The following is a 17,330-nucleotide window of genomic DNA, read 5'->3' on the forward strand; positions in this document are numbered from 1 at the left end:
GGAACCGGTGGTCAGTGCAGCCGGGCAATCGAGGGTTAAATGACTCTTTACACATTTTCTGATCGGTGAACGCGCCGTAATGCAGGTATCTTTCATTGTGCGGACTGATACCGGCGCAAATCGAGACCGGATGGATCGATCGATGAGGAGGAAACGCGTAGACAGCTCGAATCGCGGAGCAGCCTTCGCTGCATCGAAGGATATATAACAGGAAGAGAAAAGGCAATCCGATTCTCTACTTTACTGCTTTCCTAACGACGAACCTCCTCCCAGGTTCGCCGGCCTAACGATCGCTCCTCAAATCGGATGTACACTTACCTTGTGCGGATATACATATATGTATATATATATACATTTATGCATATATATAGCTTCACAGCCATCAAAACGGATGTATTGAACCCCGGCCGGTCCCTTTTCCCTACATAACCCAATATGCCGAGGTTCTACCCAAAGATCATTCCTGCTCTATGGACAGGTTCCCAGGCAGGCCAATATCGCACAGCTATTCATATTTATCACCAATCACGAATAAGTCGAGATATAATTTAAAAACTTTAGAATTTCATTCGCATGGCATTCAACGTCGGGAACAAGGCTTAAGTCTGAAACTAATTTGCGTTAACCAGTGATTCAGAGCTGACGAATCATGATAGAGTAATTCGTACGCAGAAGGAACTTTTTCTGACTTGCATTGCACGAAACAACTTTTGAAGATTCTTAAACGGATTCATGATTCCAGACTGAAAATATCGGTTTTCATGACAACCGAGTGCATTTTTAGTATCGCAAATTTGGAGAAGAGATAACGAGGATAAGGGAAAACCGTAAAAAAAAGTCGCAAAATTTTTCACGACCTTAGAATGACTTCGACGCGAAATTAGTATCACAGCTCTAGGCTTGAGTCGCGGTGGCAACGCAACTGTCTGCAGGGTGCGGACTGATCGATGAAAGTCAGGTCTCGGATTTCGACGGGGGCTCGACTTGGGTTTGGACGTTTTAGTCTCGATCGAGCGAACCGGAATTACAGCACTAAAGCCTCTGTCAAACGCAGCCGTTTCCTCGTATACTCTTTGTCCGGTATATATGTACGTTTGTACCTTTCTTCTTCATCCCTTCTTCCCATCCTGCAGACAGTCTCGCCCTTCAAGGCTCGGATCCTTTCGCATCACACGATTCATAAATTATCGCGACTCCGTTCTTCGCGCTTCAGGAATTTTCAAAAATCGTTCAACGATACCTGCACGCCGGTGTTAATCTCGACTAATGGTAAAAACACGCTTTCCATGCTCCTGATGCTGGATTATACGGCTTGCATTCTGCAAAAAACTCGATTCTTCTTAGGTACCTACTCGTGACGCGAAATTTTGGATTCACAAAACTCGTCTCGGGTCATTCATCATCGGCGACGGACGTCACTTACATTGACAATGAAATGAAGTTTGAGAGACCATTTCTCAGCAGGGTGTCAGGATCGTCCTCTGGTCTCAAGCTGATTGTTGGTGTACGGTTCCAAGGACGACGGCCTGTATGTATATCCAGTTCCTCGAAAAACTTTCAGGCGTTGCCTACAAACCAACGATCTCACCCGTGTTTCCACATTTTTTAGAATCCTTTTGTCCCGTTGGTTTTTACGGGAAATTCAAGCTCCGCCTGATACAAGACGACCACTTCGTTTTAGCCCGATGCGAAGACTCGGCGCAAGTTCCCGGGATGATAAAGAGAGTGGCAGATAACCCGTAAACGCGAGGTAAGGAGATATATTGCGCTCTTGTGCGCAGGATGGGAAATAAAATTTAGCGAAGGGTTAATCAAGGCGGTGTTCGCTCGGCAAGACCGCGAGAGTCCAGCGACGTGCCATCGTTCCAAACCGTTCAGGAAAACCTCCGAGGCTTACGTACACCGAGAAGAACACGGCGGCTTTTATACGCTATATCTAAAGAGAGAGAGAGAGGGGGGAGGGGGGGGGAGAGAGTTTTATTAAATTACGCTTCGATATTGGAATTATTGGGGCTCAATGGCGTTCCGAGTTGTTTCTGTAATTACAAAAGCTCTTTGCTTGCCTTCAGCCCTCTTAACAACCTGGCCCGCGAAGCCAAACAATAGTTAATTGCCGTACCTAAGGTTTTTCCCGTAGCTTACAATCAGCGTAATCTCCTTTACGTTTCATTTTTTCCTCGCCACCCACACGCCATATTCTCCTCTTTGTCTTCCTTCGTCGACAGATTTTCGGAACCATTACCGTAATTCACGTTCGAACGTTTTCTCTGTCCGTTGAATAATTGACAATCGTCAACGGGAACATTCTCATATTTTACACCTAATGAACTGTTTTTCTTTCCGTCAGACATCGATGTCCGTTGCTACCGTCAGGAAGGTTGGGAAAACGGTGGAATTCCAAATGTATTCGCTATTCCTTTACAAACGTTTTGAATTTCACTTTAGAAAGTCCAAATCCAACTCTTTGGACTTTCGTCACATCGCTATTCTAAATCGGTACAGTAAGAAAAGATTCTCCCATTAGTCGTCTGAAATCTACCGTTCGCAAAATCTTTGCCAAAAAGTGGAGCACGGTCTGCAATTTATTCATGATCGCAAAGACTTGAGGTAATGCATAATTACATATAAATTGAAGAACAATGAACGTTTCTTATTCTCCGTGCACCGAACCGCGTCTCAAACCGAGCTTCGTCTTACCAAGTTCATTCTGACTTGTTGTACGGATTTTATATTCATTTCTGCAAAAGTTTTCAGCAGAAATTTCAGCGCCCGTTCCTTTCCAGGTTGAGTTAGTCGAGCTTATTTTTACATTCGCGTACATCACTCGATTAAACACCAACTGTGCGAGAATATTAGGGTGGTTCGAAAAAGAAGTTTCAGATGACTGTAACGTGTTATTTCAGAGGTTTTGAAAGCTCGAAGAATCAGCTTTAAGAGTCAGTTTGAGAGGATCTTTCTTCTATCAAACATTAACATTTCAGGGAATGAGAGAGATAAAAAAGAACTTTGTTTTTCAACCACTCTAGGAGATACGGTTTAGAATTCGTTGTACAAAACTTAGATCGATTGCAATTCATTTCTGACGTTTGAATTTTGGTTGACCATACAAATCTGATGACCCACAAAATCTCACTTCTCGTGTTTACCAACAACTGAACAGACAATCAGAATCACAACCGGATCATTTCAATTATCAGTATTGCACGACGTTAAACAATTACTAATCCCTCGCCTCGAGGGTGTCTCGAATAGCTGATAACACAGGAAATGGTACGGTAATTAGATGTAAGGTGACCATCGAGTAGGTGATTGGGTTACAGTCAGTGATTAATTAAACAGTTGCGGCAGGTTAACTCTGCTGTAGGTAGGTACACACAGAATTGTACCGTCGTAATCCCCGAGGCGAACTAATAATGAAAAGCTCATCTGAGTTAGGAAGATCATTAAACTATCACTGCGTATACTGCTATGCCAGGAAACTAAATTGCAACTCTCATCGTCAGTCTTCCTCCTCTCCCTCCCTCCCTCCCTCCCTCTCGCTCTCTCTCGATTCTCAGCTTCTGATCCTTCATCTAAAATGCACACATATACATACCTATACATCTTCTCGAAACCGCGAATCCTATTTTTCGCGTGTGTAAGATTTGTATTTGCATCCACGTTGCGAGTTTGCAAATGTTTCTCGACACGTCATTTCCAGAAGTTCTTCTCCTACTTCCTAACCTACCGACAAACTGCAATACACGAAATTTGAGCTTGTTGATCAGCGTCAGATCTTACGAGAAAAAAATGCAACAACGTGTAAATTTTTCACTCACTCATCGCGATCGATAATTCCAAAGTTCCCAATAAATTGCGAACCAATCGAATTTCCCCAATATCGATATGGACGCTGCATTGTAAGGCGATGCTGACCGAAGCCAGCGTAATCTTTCCGTCGACCATACAGACTCGCTGTGTATTCTCGAACCGATGTCTGTACCATCGGTATCGCAAGCTCTGGTTGTACAATAACACGAGGGTGTTGTGTGTCTGGCGGATATAAGGAGGGGGTGTGGGGGGTGTCGTTTGGTTGATGTAAGGTATTTAATAAGCCCGATAATGGAGGGTTGATACCCTCGGGAGCCCCGCATGAGGGACCCTTGGAGAGTCTCGTTGCCTCCAGGCTCCGGGAGGCTCTCGAAATCGAGGAGAGCTAAGAATAGCGCATAGGTCAAGGGAGGAGGAATTTTCTTTGCAGCCTCTATCGGGGTGCGGAGACGTGTGTGTTCACCCACCCTTACCCTCACCCTCACACGTGCTATTATCGCGATTCGCGTCGCCGATCTTCGCCAGGTTTGAGGCACGGATCGCGACTCTTTCAAAGAACTCCGGATGCTCCCCGGGCTAATACTCGTGGTCCACGGGGCTACTTTGTTACCTCAGAATTTCATCCGTCGACGGCGATTTTCTCGGCATATATACTCCGTGTACAGAAGGATTCAATAAAACACCCCTGTGTACGAAACTTCTACCGAAGCATCGATCGAAGCAGCCCCGTATTTTCATCGGAAATTTGAAACCGCTTTGAATTTTCACGTTGTAGGCATCCGCGTGCCGAGGAATCAAAGATAACTCAATCTTTCCGCGCTTTGAGCCTTTGCCGAATGTTTAGCCAGGCATTGCAATAACCGGCGAACGGGGATTCCTTCGTTCCTTCATCTCTTTCCAAGCTCAACTTTTTTACAGACGATATTATACGGATTGTAACGAATGCCTGTCGGCATGTTTCAACTCTCGATATGCCGTTGTTGCAAATTAACGCTCAAGTCCGATTAATTCTCACCGTCGTTAATTCGCTGTAATTTCAACAGCGCTGACGATAGTCACCCGAGCTTTTCGGCGATCGTTTTTACGTACTGAAACATTCTCCCGTGACAATTGCCTGTCAAACCCAGACGACAAGTATCTTAAATTCGTCTGCTTCGACGCTGTAAGTACGTTGTAAGAGTTCTTCCGAAGGAGGTACTTCAGATAAGTTACAGTCTTCCGGAATCTCGAATAATTGTAATAACTGACGAATCGGAGGGTTGGAGAATTATCTACTCGTCATTCGCTTCGCCACCCTTCGGCGAAGCTTATATATCAGAGCCGTTTACAACTCAGCCAATCATTCCAACGTCCCATTAAATTAGACAGTTGATGAGCCCTCGCGGTTCATTCAATCACTTCGCTGCCCTCGACTCCTCGTTACAAAGGGGGTCTACATAACGCAGCTGATGCGCGATGAATGATGAGGCTACCTAATCGTAAGTATCAATTTGAGGCTAATTTCCGAAATAAATCCGATACATTTATCCTCGAAGGATGAAAGTGCTCTACTCTTTTGAGGGGAGGGGGTAAGGCTTGGACGGTCTAAAATTGAACCTAATTTTAGGAATATTTTTAAATAAAATGAAAACACTCGGAGCAATTTGAGTTCGAGAGCTTTATTGTTTATAGTTTCAAGAACATTTTAGCATTTTTTCATTGACGTCAATAACAATATGGCGGCATGACGTGAACAAGTAGCGAACGAATTTAAATTCGAGGACTTTTTTACAAATCAACCGCTCAATTTTTAACGGATAGATAAATTTCATTGTTCGAATGTTGAACAAAAAATTTCATTCTTCAACCAAAAATTTGTACACAATTTCGTGATTGAAATTCAAAAATCTAGCCACGAGCTCGAATCGATAAACAAGTTTTAAAGATTGTGTCAAAATTTCAAGTCGACCGGATTAAAATTGACCGAGGAATCTGCGCCACTGGATTAAAAACGTGCTCGTTCGTTATTTATACGCGCCATACCGCCATTTTCATATTAATTTCAATGAAAAAATTCTAAAATATTCATGAAACTATAAGTAATAAGGCCCTGAAACTCGAATTGCTGTAAGTGTTATCATTTTCTTAAAAAAAAAAGATCTCCTAAAGATAGGTACGATTTTTGACCGGCCAAGCTGTACCCGCCCCTATAAAGGATGATAATCCTTTTTTCTTTCGCGATGCCACGAAGTTTCACCAGGTAAGTTTCCTTCTGCCAAGCGACGAACAGGGTGAATAAAAAAAGGGGTCTCAAAAACACTCCGCTCTACGATCGAGGGATGAAAGTGCGATACCATGGGAGTGTGCATTTCGGAGGAGGCAAAAAAGGAGCCGGAAGTTTGGGTGCGGGGAAGATAGCGAGCGGCGAGAGGAAGTGAGATGAATACTTGATTCGAAATGCCGCAGGTGCATGGCTACGTCACGCGATGCAGTCAGTCCCCCTGTAAAATTGGGTCAGGAAGTTTTGGGGGTAGAGGATTCGGAACGAATGCAATGCCGGATCACTGCGCGGTTCAGCCTGCAGCGGAAGGGCGGATACGGGACGAGGTACCTGTAAGTGTATGCAAATTAAATGTCTCCGAGTTTATTTAGTGTGGGAGTTTAAGAAGTCAACTTGCGAGATCCCCGACCAAGATATTTCGAGAGCGTAATACGTGGGTATACCTGCAGCGTGAACACAGGCACGTACGTACGTACATTTGTGCCATCCTTACACCGATTCGCGTATGTGGTGTACGTACGTATAACCACGTCAAGAGTAGCTACTGAAATATATTTAAAGCTTATACGAGCAGAATATCCTCTTCTTGAAAACTGTTATACAGAAAAGTTTTCTACATCATCATATTTTGCGAGCGTTGAATGCGCCTCTTGCACCGTAGCGATGCTGCCGCAGTCTGCAAGCTCTTCTCTATCTCTGTAAGCCCGACGTCAAACAGCGGACGACTCCGCATGCCGTGCATGCAGACTCCACCTTTCATATCCGGGCACGATAAAAACTCTTTCCCTTTTGGGGCGTGCATCGGTATTTCGGGTATTTTTACCACCGAGTCATTCTGGTTCGGCGGCTTTTACCGCGATTTTTACCGCGAAGCAACCCCAGCCGAATCTTTTTCGCAGCAACGATTTCAACGGAACAAGGTGACCTTCTCACCTTGGACTCACCCCGTGGCCAATGGGCTCGACCCTAATTCCTTAGTTAAGGACCGAGCGGTAATCGGAACTAAAATTTCCCCTCAGTGTTCTACGATTCTCGATACTTTCGTCTTATATACTCGCAGACGCGTATTACCGACTCTTGGTTAAGATACTAACAATAAAACGTTTAGGATCGATCCTTACAATTTTCAATATTCGTACATCTCTTTGTATAAATTCTAAGATTTTGGCATCGAAGTGAAATGCATTTTTTCGATCAGATCGCGGGAAAAATAAAGGCATCAAAGACGAAAAGATTGGTCAGAATTTGCAGCACACGTTTCTTGTATTACCGTTTCCATTTCCACCGCGTTCCATTTTGATTTTTCGAATGATTTTGAAACGAATTCGGGTTTCCGCACAAGGAGTTACGCGTTACGTATATCTTTATTTGTTCGAATATCCACTCTTCTCTTACTCCGAGGCATTTCCTACGGGATTCAAGAAATTTGAAGAAAAAACGTCGAAGTTAGATAATTCGATCTACATAAGATTCTAATTCATCTTGTTCGGCAATTTTTTGCCTGACTTTTCCACGGAAAGGTTGACTGATCTGGTGTTGACGGTGATTCGGGCAAGGATTATAGGACGGCGATAATCCGAGAAGATCCGCGACCGTCACCGAAGACGGTGCAGGACCTCGGATGTCCTGGATATATATATACATATATTTGCGAGAGGAAGTGTGCGGAGGATGAAGACGACGAGGTGGAGAAGCGGAAGATGCGCCGAAGGTGTTTCGCCTCCGAGGATAAGTTTAATTTGCAATTAACGCGGGCGGGGGATTCAATTTAATAGCCCGTGACGTAATAGTTAGTCGTTCCCGTCTGAATCGGGCCGCGGGTGAATGTCCGTTGAAAGCGAAATTGGACCGGAAGTTGGTCGAGGCCTTCATCCGGCTAAGCTTGCAGGTATCAACGCGTTGTACGCGCGGCTCGCCGTGCCCATTTATGAATGCTCTTTTATCCCACTCGCGGAAGCATCGTATCCACGCCTTTTGTCGCGCACCGCACGTCGTGTATAACAAACCCAGCCACCTGGACGCACGTGAGTTTGAGAGCAGGTCAAACACGCGGCAAAGCTGTTTGACCACGTCTCGCAATCGGAGAAACAAGCTCTGCACGTTCCCGCAATTCTTATTCAGATCGTTTTGTTCTCATCCTCTCCGGATGTTCCCATGACGATTCTTCCTCCGTGGAAGCCGTAGGCCAACTTGTGAATCGATCTCTCCCGACCACGGAAAATTGTTGAAACGTCACAATCGGTGAGTGCCGATTATGGGTGCGCGGGATGCTCAGAGTTCCGCATGGTCAAAACTCCTGAACGGTTGAAACTCCCGATAGTCGAAACTTCTAATGCTCACATTCCCCGAATGGTCAAAATTCCGACCAGTAAAAACTTTGTATGAATTGAAGTTCCCAGTGGTCAAAATCCAGAATGGTCAAAATTCCGAACATTCAAAACTCCTGAATGGTCAAAACTCCCAAGGACCCAAATTCTAAGTGTTTAAAAACCAGAACGGACATAATTCCAAACGGTGGAAATTTGGAACAGTTCTAAGTGTTGGATGGTCACCAACTGTTCGAAAAATTTTGAAAATGCAAGGGATAAAAGCTTCACAGCCTGCATGGGACGGCTGGAAGTTCGGACCGGTAGGATGTTGAAGTTTTGACCATTCAGAGTTTCAAGCATTGAGTAACTTAAGGGTGAGTCTGAACCGTAACAATTCGGAACCATAATCCAGGCGCACTCTGACTGCTTCGGACAATATTCTGCGGGATTCCTTCACCACTAAAACAGTGGGTACTGAAATAACTTTGGAGGGAATAACCGAGAGAACGCTAAGTGTACTCGGTGTCATTGTCCAATCAGTCCCCGCCGCTCGAGCGATCCTTTGCCCGTAAATTAGCATGTGTATCCAGGGTTCGAATCCTTGAGGATCGGACTGTTGGCAGAGGCTGCACGTTCCAAGGACCGCGATGTCTCATCTCTCGACTCTCGACTCTCTCCTGATCTCGACAACATTCTCCGCTCGTTACATTGTCCCGCTAAAGCATCGCTACGAAAACAAAGCTCTTCAACTTAGGTATACATATATATATATAATACATTGTACGGTACGTATAATATAAACGAGCGGCATACCTGCAGCGTAACGAAGCTACGCGTTCATTGTTTCATCCGTGGTGAGCTTACAGATTACAGATTCAGGACAAAGTATCACGGTCGGCCAGGAGGGGGGGGGGGATGAAAATTTTACCCACACGCCTCCTCCTCGCGTTATAATCTACGGAAAAACGTCTAATTAGTTTTCATTCGCACGGTTGATGTATGAGAAGAGTTTCAAGAATGAATCAAGCCTCTTACAGAGTGTGAGGGGTAGAGACGTTAAAGAGTACGGGTACGATGCTTCCTTTCGTCGAGTAAATACGGACATTGCTAGCCTCGAGCGCGGAGAAGCTGCTTCTTGTTATTGTATCCACATTTCGCTGCAACGTTTAATGAATTCGCAATGCGAATGTACAAGGCAATACCGCCGCCCCGCGACATTTATCCCCGAGAGTTCAGGAATTGTTGTCTCCGTGCCGCGAAAACGGGGAAGAAGACGTCCAACTTTACCATTCAAGATTCATAAGCGCCGATAAGCTCGGTGGCTGTTCCGTATACACACGTGAAGAGGAAAACTTGTTCAAAGCCGCGGGAGAGTCTGGATTTAATCCGAACGAGGCAGAGTTGATTTTAGATCAGCGTCTAATCGCCACATCTCGAAGTTGCAAGATCGAGTAAAGGGGCTCGTCGATACGTCGGAAATTCGGGTGAAATATCGGAAGACAGAATGCGAGGAAGCGATCATCGACGAAGCTAAGAAAGGACGACCACGACGTTCGTGGTTAGGTATAATATCCTGTGGAATCGAAGGTCGTGTGTTATTATGGCTACGCGGCATCGGAGAACTCGATTTTGTGCCTGCGCCAGTTCAGGAGGCCTTGGTCAAGACGAAACTGAGATAAGTGGACCGTAAAGTCAGCCCGGTCATAATTTGTCTGCAAGGGCTGAGGAGGAAAGGGAATAAGAGAAGGGGGGCTGGGAAGGAGGAAGAAGAACAAGAACAAAAATGGCGTCTCGTGGAAGTTTTAGCGCGCCCATAACTCTCACCGCTGTCTTTATATAATGTTCATAAATTACCTTCTATCGAGCTTCGCTCTCTTCCCTTTTTCCCTTCCTTCTACCGTGTGCACCCGCAGTTCCGCCCGCTATCTGCTCTCCGCTCGCTCTGCTCTTTTAATCTTAATTCCGCAACCAACGGGGGGTGGAAAACACGAAGAACGGACGTCACGCGTTTTATAGTTTCATCGCTGAGGCGTTTTATTTTTCCAATTATCGCCGGGGGCCAGGTGTTAAGGGCAGGGAAAATATTTAATGGAAAGCGGGTTGAAGGGTCAATTGAACCGGTTGAAAGGGTCATTTTCCCGAAACGAAGTTAACCGAGTTTTAATCCACGGTCTCTTTTACCGAATCAATATTGAAAATCGAACCATTTTATAGTATTTCGAGCGTACCAAGGATATAAATAATGCGGCTTGAACAAAACTCGTATTTTTGTGAATTTTTTATCTCAACTTTCGTTCACGCGTATTCGAGAAAACAGCAATTGAGGTAAAAGCACGTTTCGTATCCGAAGCTTTCATCTGCCTGGCGTATATGCGAAATGCAAACGAAGCGATTTTTTTTTACTTTTTTTTTTTACCCCATTTTTTCCCAAATAATCCAATACTCGGATATTCGGTAGACGCGTTTGATTTTATCACTCGTTTCAATGTTGGTAAGGAACTTTTTCTCATGCAAATATGTACTTGTATTCGTTTCTGTGTAATTCAAATATATTCTTAGAGTATTTTCCGAAAATCTCCGCACGGCGAAGACTTTTTTAGAATTGTACATTTTTACAAACCATTAATCACGACGTTTCTACGGAGTATATAAAAACGAAACATCCGTTTGAAAAACTTGATTTCTGTCGAGTTTCATCTATGCTTATTAAAATGTATTTCAGCCAGGCAGCTCCAAGATCCAAAAGGGGTTGAAAAGATGTCTAAATTTAAGTTAATGATGGTTAAAAAGCACGACGTTACTTTTCGTATCTTTGCGTCGTCTTATCATCGGCTATCATCCGAGTCGGTCAATTTTCTGTTCTTTTTAAGCATCGGAGTGACAGGCACAATGCACGAGATGAAATCGAGTTGGGGAATTCAAGCTGTGTAAAAGCGGAGACTCGGACCGTTTCGGCGATCAAAATTCAGATGGCAAATCGCTGGGCTCCGATCGGCGAAGGTAACGGGGAAAAGCGCCGCGTGGACAGTCGAGCGGCAAAAACCTTTAATGGAACGTTATTTCCGTTACACTTTTTTGCTTCCGGTATGCTTCTAACCCTGCTGCACGTCAGCGCGAATCTCGCGACGTCGAGTCGGTTCCGAGCAGATTTAGATTGATATTGATTGCCGTCGGCATTGTCAGCCCTCCAATTGCGTTTCGCATGTCCCGGTTCATCCCTGCGGACCCAAAATCCAAATCCCACTTTGCGCAATCCGTAAATTCGCGCGATTCTCAGAAGCCTGAATCCTTCGTCCTCTCGTCCGCAGGGGAGCAGGATGTGTTATCCTTTATTGCCAGGCTGCTCCACCGGATATCCTTGACTCCTTGAGATGATGAAAGAATTTGAAGCCAAAGAGGAATGAATTTATCGTTGATCTACGTGCATTCCACGTTTTCATGGCAGACACTTGCAGGATGGTTCCGAAGTTCAACCAACTCCCCGAAAGCTCCAAAAATATTTCAAATCGTTGTTCGTTAATTGTTCACAAAAAGGCAATATTTAACAACCTCTTTCTTTACGCAGATATTTTACGTTAAATTCTATCGTTTAGAAAATCTTGACAAGATTTCCAATCTTAAAAGACGAAGCATTATGTCATTCCGAGTGATTAAGTCGCGGGATTCGTACAAGGAGTTTCGACTACGAGCTTGCAAGAATTCACCACGCTCACTAGACGTGATTAAAAGTCGAATCAAATTTCGAGAGTTACCTGGGCTTGTCACTTTATCGTTATTCGTCGAAGTTCTATACTGGACATCCGGTTGATGAGCAGCGCGACGTTCCACCGACTATTTCGCCATACGGTCAGAGAGCGGTTAACTCGGTTCCCTGTTCACCAGCTGTTCATGGTAGAGTGACCAAAGTGTTCCACGCAGCAATGCACTCTCCCGAGTGCGAATTTCACGTGTCAATTTTCTCTTGGAACAGCGCGAGAAATCGTCCGTATAAACGGAAAGCATCGCGATCTGTGCGCCGGTCGTTTATCCAGCGCATTGTGGATAAATCATCCAAATTCAAGGGTTATATTTGCAGAATCAAGGGTCGAGTATAGCTCAGACCCTCAACCCGTGAAAGTTCTCCGAGGGGGTCGGCGGTAAGCATTCTTCCGCATCGCCATTGTGTTACCATTTCCACGGGGTCGTGAGTTTCTCTCCCCGAAACTGTGGCGATATACGGTAATTAATTTTCATGCTAAACACACATACGCAACGCGTTGTACAGGTCTTTGGACTCCGTGTAGGTTACGCCGAAAGGGGGTGAAAACGGCGGAAGGGTAAAGGGGGGGGGGGGGGGGGGGACGGTTGTGATCAAACGTTGATAATTACAACAGCTTTCATTATTCCGCGTCGCTTGAATTAGGCCTCCCCGCATCAACGGTGGTTTCGTTAAGGGGACTTCGTCGAGTCGACGTTAATTTTGCAGACCCTGTTTGCCGACTATTGTAACTGATATCTTTGGGAAGTCTGCCGTTTCTGCGGCGCGAATCGCGCCTACGCGAAGATCGTCGATCGGGGAATGGAAAAACGAGTATCGGGAAATTGAGAACGGTCTTTGCGAATTCCAATCTTAATCTACGTTCAGGTTTTTCTACCGGTACGCGTAAGTTCGGACTGCTCGATGTGACGTCATATCATCACCGAGTTATTCGCGCGGTCATCTGGTCGACGATCTTCTCGAACTCGCGCGACAGTTTAACGTTACGTCATGTCTTGAAATCTCCGTCCAGGTGTTTTGCCGGCGTGAAACGTATGCCTGTGTGTGTGTGTGTGTGTGTGTGTGTGTGTGTGTGTGTGTGAGCGCGTGTGATATATAACCGGGCATTTTTCACAGGTATTCGTAACATTCCTAGCTACACGTATACACCTATGCAAGTACGTATGGTAAAGCCTGATGAGAATTGCCGCGGATGAAAGAATGCGCGGAATTAGAATAAAGGGATTTAATGCGCCAGTTGCGTGGAAAAATAGAGGAAATGGTGGAAAAAAAAAAAAAAATAACACGCATCGTCTCGCGTATTTATATGTATACTTATATCCTCGTTGCGAAAACGCGACCGAATGACGGAAGCGAAAGGAAAATTTTACACAAAGATAAACCCCCCCGCCCCCTCCCTAAAACCGTCACAGCGAGGACCTTTTGTCGAATGGCAAACCGAACAATCGATAAAAGGATAACCCGACATGCTTCCTTTCGCTAACCAACCAACCAATGCTTTACCCACTTCGCTTATTCGATAAGCTGCCTCTGTATCGGGCGTTTTATCCACTGCAGTCAAGATTCTGAGGACTTTCAACGATCCGGAGAACTGATGAATTTTTCTTTTACTCTCATTTTTTAGGATTTCGTTAGATCCCGTCTGATCGAACGTGGTGATTGTTTTTTATTTTTCTCTTACTATTTTAAACATCGTGCGTCGTCTGTCAGATTGATTTTTTCATTGTTCTGTGATTAAACCAGTTCTGAAATTCATAAATTCTAAAAAAAAAAGGACACAATTTTTACGAATTCTTTTATGCAACAAACCTTGCATTACTGCTACTTGCACACGGTAGAACAATTTTTAAACATACAGCTCAAGAACTGTATTTAAGTTCACGCCTGAATTTACGAACATTCGTGATATTGCTTCTGATGTTGCAATTTTCTCAACAACAGCTGAACTGTAATATTGTAAGCTTTTGAACTACAGTCTTCGAATGTTAATCGTCGTTCTTATCTTTTTTCTTCTGTAAAGGATAATAAGTCTGGTATAATTTTCAAAAAATGTTGAAAGATTTGCGTCAAGTCTCACTTGAGGAAAGAAAAAAAAAAATCTGAAACGAATCTTGGAAGCCGGAAATTTGAATTACCGGCACTTGTCGCTGCATCGTACAATCGCGGCGATAAAGATGAGCGAAAAAAATTTGAATTCGTACTCCAGGCCAATCCATGCACGTATTCCGAGCATGAAAGTATCGTATTATTGCTTATGCCGTACACGGAGGGGCAATGTTTACGTGTTTACATCCCGTGAATTTTCTACGTGATATTGCATCCCGGTTGGGGATGCATGTATACAGCGTCATTCCGCATCGTTATCGATCCCTTGTGGCCGCATGGCGAAGTAGAAAGGAGGCCGCGTTACGTCTTGAGTTTCTAAAAATTTACGGTAAAAAATAATAAGGAATATCATCGAGGGAATTTTGCTGCGCAGGGACGCCTAATCGCGATTCGAGAAACGAGGCTCGACTCCGCCGCGTCACGTGAGCGAGTTTTGAATTTTAACCGATTTCCAACGATCTTTCGAACGATCGTAACGTGCATTGGTAAATACCGGTTTCTCACTTTAACGGCCGCGTAACGGCCGCCGATTCAGAACCGTGTGGCTGATTAGCACGAGAGCCGGTGAACGGATCGAATTATCAGCCGTTGATGATCACTCGATGTCGTTTCGAAGGATCGGCCGACCTTGCGGCGATTCTGATCGTGTAAGAATAAATAAAAATAATCGATTTTTTATTAACTTGATTATTTTTTCCCGATTAATCGAGTATAATACATTATTTGTTAAACACGATTGATAAACTGACTCGATTATTTTCCTCAAAATTGGTTTTTGTTTTTTACTCCCATTATCGACGCGATACAATATCAATTTGTGTGATTATAGTATTGATTATTATCATTGTCTTACTTACCAAGTACCCATCTGATGTAACGAGTGAAAGATAAATATTTCCAATGAAACTATAAATTATCAAAAAACTTTTCCGCTATTAAGACTACGTACTGAAATTTACAAAATATTGGTTTCAACCCCACCGTTTCAAAAAAATACGAAATAATCGACTAATCGAGTAATTTTTACCGATTCAATCGAGTCGTGTCCGATTATGTTTTTGCATCCGATTGATCGATGCATCGATTGTTCTTAGCTCTTAGTGTATCGGCGCCTCGGAATAATCGAGCGAAAAAGCGACGCCGGTTGGACTGACAATGAATCCTGAGAACATAACAGAAGTAGAAAAGCGCGCCTCTGCAGGTACCATGCCTATCTAAGTACAATAGTCGTCGCCTTATACATACCTTGGATGAAAAATTAATTCATCCTTCGCCCGAGTCGAGTCTCGAGTCGTGGGAAGACTGCAGCGTCGAATCCCTTAAGCTCCGCTCTTACCTCGGTAAACACAGACTTCCTTTTTCCCTTTTTTCCAACTTCCAGCTACTCTCACTGTATAAATGTGGGTAAGCGTACGTATCTATGAAGCTGCTCCTCGACCACACTGTTAATCAACGATTCTTCGGCTATGGGAACTACAGGAAAAGTCGCCTCGTTGTCCATTCGTATTTTTTAATCCTTATTCTTCTCGCCGCGTGGTTCATCCTCAGCTTAAAGACAACTGTTCGACTTGTTGATTACCGGCAAAGCTGCGCGTCGTTCGAAAGCTAAATTTGAGAGTAACCAACGTTTTATCGAGCACGATTCCGATCCTGTTTTCATTCTAGATAACCTATAACCCACCCGGAGTCTTCCTCGACTTCTTTACGCACTGCGAGATATACGTATACCATACTGCAAGGAGAAAAACTTTGGGTGATAAATCATTGATGAACGTGTAACGCGAGATTTTCGTGAAAATAAACTACCATTACGATTTTCCAATGCAACCGGGAGACAGGACTGAAGACCGTTGTACACCAGTTAGCAAACAGCCCCGACCCATTTGTCTCAATTCGCAAGTTTTCCTCGATGCAGGACCCAGTTGACTTTGGAGGGCAGGCTGGGCCGGGACGACCGAAAATATACGTCTTAGAAACGAGGCTAATACGGGGGAAAAACAACCCGCCACGTTCGTCAACGCCCCAACGACCCCATCATCATCATCACCATCATCATCATCGCGGAGGACGGAATATGCCAGCCGTTTACAGCCTGCACCCGCAGAGGTTCTGGCGTAAACTGATTGCCGGGTAATTTCACGTCTCATAAAGTTCCTCGGTGCATTCGAAGCCCGGCAAAATAACTAGTTGGATCCGTTTTTCTCCCTCACTTTTCGCCGCTGCGTAAGGTCTTCGAAGTCTTCGACTTGATTTTCGGCGAACAGCCGGTGCTGCGAAGTGACCGAAATGATCCTAGATTCGCACGCGTTGCGGCTGCTCCGCAGGCTTGTCCAAGTAGAAGGCAGGCATCGTCTTAGCCTTGGGAGTGAATCGTTGACCTCAGCTGCCTGAAACGTAAACGGTCGCCTACTACCGGAGGGAATTCCTTAGGAAGCCGCGACCTCCTCGAGTTGTTCGCGGTAATTTTTTTCTTCTTCCCTTCCTCTTCTTTTTCTTATTCCGCTCTCTTTTCTCTCTTTATATTCACCGAGGAAACCGTGCGCGGTGTACGCACACGACCCCGGATACATGGCGTCATGACCATACTCGGACCCGTAACGAGAGAGAAAAACCAGATCCATTTTGCTGGAAGTTCTCGCGATCATGCCGATCGCGACTCGTCGAGAAGACTCTCTGAAAAACAATCGTTGCCATATGTTTCCCGCGTTTCTGCCGGTCGATGCACCCGCGTAAATGAAGTGGCGAATCGACGTGCGGTCGGAAATTGGAGGCCAGATTTTTTACGACCATTTCCCGTTTGGTATACGGCTGTTCGCTGAGCTGAATCCAGTGCAGAGTTTCTTTAATCCATTCGTGTTGCGATTAGGTATTTATTCCTTAATACCGCAGGCTTGTATTTTGCCAGTATGGTTGAGATGTTCATCCGATCGTATTCACCACAAGTCAGAACGTCCCAAATCCATCGGGCGTGACAATTGGCAATGAAAATGGAAACCGTAGCAAAGATGATGACGAAGAAGTAGTTTTTCAGTTAGACTTGGTTTCTTCGTATTCGATGCCGTAACTAGTCGATAACTAATAAATAAGA

This window comes from Neodiprion pinetum, chromosome 3, assembly GCF_021155775.2.
Source record: "Neodiprion pinetum isolate iyNeoPine1 chromosome 3, iyNeoPine1.2, whole genome shotgun sequence".
Classification (NCBI taxonomy): Eukaryota; Metazoa; Arthropoda; class Insecta; order Hymenoptera; family Diprionidae; genus Neodiprion; species Neodiprion pinetum.